Source organism: Sinocyclocheilus rhinocerous, unplaced genomic scaffold (assembly GCF_001515625.1).
Source record: "Sinocyclocheilus rhinocerous isolate Xijiao unplaced genomic scaffold, SAMN03320098_v1.1 scaffold1093, whole genome shotgun sequence".
In the NCBI taxonomy this organism is placed as follows: domain Eukaryota; kingdom Metazoa; phylum Chordata; class Actinopteri; order Cypriniformes; family Cyprinidae; genus Sinocyclocheilus; species Sinocyclocheilus rhinocerous.
The window spans coordinates 845,713-849,698 of record NW_015626381.1 but is presented as its reverse complement, the minus strand read 5'-3'; positions in this window follow the sequence as shown (position 1 = coordinate 849,698).

Below are 3,986 nucleotides of genomic sequence, written 5' to 3'. Positions count from 1 at the left end.
TTGAGCAAATGCTGGCCAAACTTATGAACAAGACATGATTCCCCCACCATCAGCGTACACAGACGCATATGTGTGATGCCGTTTAATAGAAGGGGAGCACGAGTGCACACTTTTGTGCCCATAGATGAACAAAGTTTAGTATGGGCAATAAACTTGGGTCTAGAGAGGGTCTGTGTGTGTGTGTGTGTGTGTGTGTGTGTGTGTAAGCGAGCCGCTCACAGGCTGATGGAGTTTTTGTCTCCAAGGTCAAGCGCCCTGCTAAACTGAAAGCTGCGACCCTAGAGACATGAACTACAGCTAATGTGAGAATAAAACACAGCAGATCTGAGAACATCCATCAGGAGGCATGTAATGCAGGGCAGAAAACATGCACTGAATCGCAGAATCCAGCCATAAAAATGTAATTTACAGTATAATGCCGAATTTGGAAAATTTTGGCTGTACAATTAATCCAATGTCATTATAGACTAGTGTCTGTAATATTAAAGCTCAAAAGACCGCTGTGAGTCTAAGTTTGTTCTACTAGACATTTTTGATAATACATAAAATCATAAATCCAGAAAAATTAATACAGAATTTCTGAAAAAAAAAAAAAATCATAGGTCCAATTATGGTAAAAATTTTAATAAATTGTTATAGGTTTATAAATTCAATAGTTAAACTAATAATTCTGATTTGGGAAAATATAAATCTCATAAGGTCCTGTAAATATAAGTCTTGTTTTAATAAATGGTTATTAAATAAGTTATACAAAAAATAAGTTTCACAATTTCATGTTTTGAAAAAAGAAACAAACAAAAAAAACAATTATATATATAATAATATAAAAAAAGATTTATCCCCTAAAAATTATTTTTGTTTATGATATAATTGAATTAGGCATGTTTTTGTTTCCTAACATTTCATTTAAACAGTTTAAACAGAACTGATTCATACTGCTCTAAACATTTATGTAAACTTTAATAAATTGTACTTGATTTGTAAGTTTCATTATTTCATTTAATTAGAGATACACTTTAATCAATAAACTGTATTTGAACCAATACAGCATCCATTAAAAATTTCAATGGACAAAAAAAAAAAAATCCAGAAAAATTTAAATGAAAATTAAATTAAATTCATTTCATATGGCCCGAAAAATGTAATATGTTTTTTGTTAATCTGTATAAGTTTGATGATTTAATTAGACATTTTTTGATCACAAAAACATAATTTAACCATTAAAACCCAATCAAGACTAATTAAAACAGACATTTGGGAAAAATAAAAACAGATTGCACAGAGCTCTAATAATGCACAAACGCAGTCGAGGAGATTCCCATTTTGCGCAGATACGAACAGGGCAATTAGTCTCATGCTTCAGAGAGAACAACCACATTATATAAGCCAATGACAGCTGAAGAAAGCAAAGCTACCATTAACATCCACTGTCAAATGTGATTCAGTGCAGACGTGACAGCATCCTCGCTCCTGCAGACCAAAGGTCAAAGGTCAGAGCCCAGCTTCGTCCACACACCTCGAGGAGCTGGAGGATGAAATGAAAGCATGCTTTCTGGATACAAACAGAAGGAAGGGTTTATGTGACGCTGGGCAGGGTAGACATCCGTGACGGAAATGCAAATTTGGCTGTCTGCGCACGCAGCCCTGAATAGACGCTAATTGTGGTGGAAGCATCGGCTGAGATGCCGGCGTATTTTTAGGGCGGCTCACAGTAGTGTGTGTGTGTGTGTGTGTGTGTGTGTAAGAGAGTGAAAGAGAGTGTGTGTGTGTGTGTGTGAGTGAGAGTGTGTGAGTGAGAGTGTGTGAGAGTGAGAGTGAGAGTGTGTGAGTGAGAGTGTGTGAGAGTGAGAGTGAGAGTGTGTGAGTGAGAGTGTGTGAGAGTGAGAGTGAGAGTGTGTGAGTGAGAGTGTGTGAGAGTGAGAGTGAGAGTGTGTGAGTGAGAGTGTGTGAGAGTGAGAGTGAGAGTGTGTGAGTGAGAGTGTGTGAGAGTGAGAGTGAGAGTGTGTGAGTGAGAGTGTGTGAGAGTGAGAGTGAGAGTGTGTGAGTGAGAGTGTGTGAGAGTGAGAGTGAGAGTGTGTGAGTGAGAGTGTGTGAGAGTGAGAGTGAGAGTGTGTGAGTGAGAGTGTGTGAGAGTGAGAGTGAGAGTGTGTGAGTGAGAGTGTGTGAGAGTGAGAGTGAGAGTGTGTGAGTGAGAGTGTGTGAGAGTGAGAGTGAGAGTGTGTGAGTGAGAGTGTGTGAGAGTGAGAGTGAGAGTGTGTGAGTGAGAGTGTGTGAGAGTGAGAGTGAGAGTGTGTGAGTGAGAGTGTGTGAGAGTGAGAGTGAGAGTGTGTGAGTGAGAGTGTGTGAGAGTGAGAGTGAGAGTGTGTGAGTGAGAGTGTGTGAGAGTGAGAGTGAGAGTGTGTGAGTGAGAGTGTGTGAGAGTGAGAGTGAGAGTGTGTGAGTGAGAGTGTGTGAGAGTGAGAGTGAGAGTGTGTGAGTGAGAGTGTGTGAGAGTGAGAGTGAGAGTGTGTGAGTGAGAGTGTGTGAGAGTGAGAGTGAGAGTGTGTGAGTGAGAGTGTGTGAGAGTGAGAGTGAGAGTGTGTGAGTGAGAGTGTGTGAGAGTGAGAGTGAGAGTGTGTGAGTGAGAGTGTGTGAGAGTGAGAGTGAGAGTGTGTGAGTGAGAGTGTGTGAGAGTGAGAGTGAGAGTGTGTGAGTGAGAGTGTGTGAGAGTGAGAGTGAGAGTGTGTGAGTGAGAGTGTGTGAGAGTGAGAGTGAGAGTGTGTGAGTGAGAGTGTGTGAGAGTGAGAGTGAGAGTGTGTGAGTGAGAGTGTGTGAGAGTGAGAGTGAGAGTGTGTGAGTGAGAGTGTGTGAGAGTGAGAGTGAGAGTGTGTGAGTGAGAGTGTGTGAGAGTGAGAGTGAGAGTGTGTGAGTGAGAGTGTGTGAGAGTGAGAGTGAGAGTGTGTGAGTGAGAGTGTGTGAGAGTGAGAGTGAGAGTGTGTGAGTGAGAGTGTGTGAGAGTGAGAGTGAGAGTGTGTGAGTGAGAGTGTGTGTGTGAGAGTGTGTGTGTGAGAGTATGTGTGTGTGTGTGTGTGTGTGTAAGAGAGTGAAAGAGAGTGTGTGTGTGTGTGTGTGTGAGAGAGAGAGAGAGTGTGTTCGCAAATATAAAGCAAGGAAAGAGCCTTCGGTCACAGATCATGATCGAAAACTACATCAGACTCAGAATGTCTCGAGATTCAGCTTTAAATAGAGTTTCAGACTGACTGCAGGTAAAAACAATTACTGCTTTCACTGCTAATTACACAGTGCTCCAAAGCCTCCTCAATTAGCATGCTCTAGAAACAAACCTGAGTGACACAAATCCACGTCATCTATTCTAGAGCATATTGTAATTATTGATGCAAAACGCAAAAGCAGATGCAAAAAAATTATAGTAATATTAAGAAGACAGAAATGGTAGTTTGTAAACACCAACACAAACCACTTCAGAAGGAGTTTAAGCTCAGATTTCTGTTTCTTAAAGCTTATTAAGAGAAGCTTCTTCCACAAGATCAAGTTAATGAAGATGTAGGAGGCTGTCGGGATTAAACCGATTTATTAACGAGCCTCGCAGAAAACACACAACCCAAAAAAGAGGTGAAGTTCGTCTATAAAAGACTTCAAAAACTGGAATGCAATCATCTTCATCTTTACAACAGCACCTAACATTTACGTTGCATTTTTATCAAATTTATTAATTTTTAAATATTATTGAACATTTCTTTGAATTAAAAAATATCATCTAACATTTACATTTTATTTTCTGCATGTGAATTTATTTGTCATTATTTACAATGTAAAACTAGTGAAGGCCTTAAGTGTTTTGTTAAATTTGTTAGTAATTTCTCTAGTAATTAACATAAGCATTTTTAGTATTTTAGTAATATTTAGTATTATTTATATAGTATTATAGTATTTTTAAATATTTTTAATTGTGCTTTTATTTTTGTATTTTCAGATTTAATGTTATT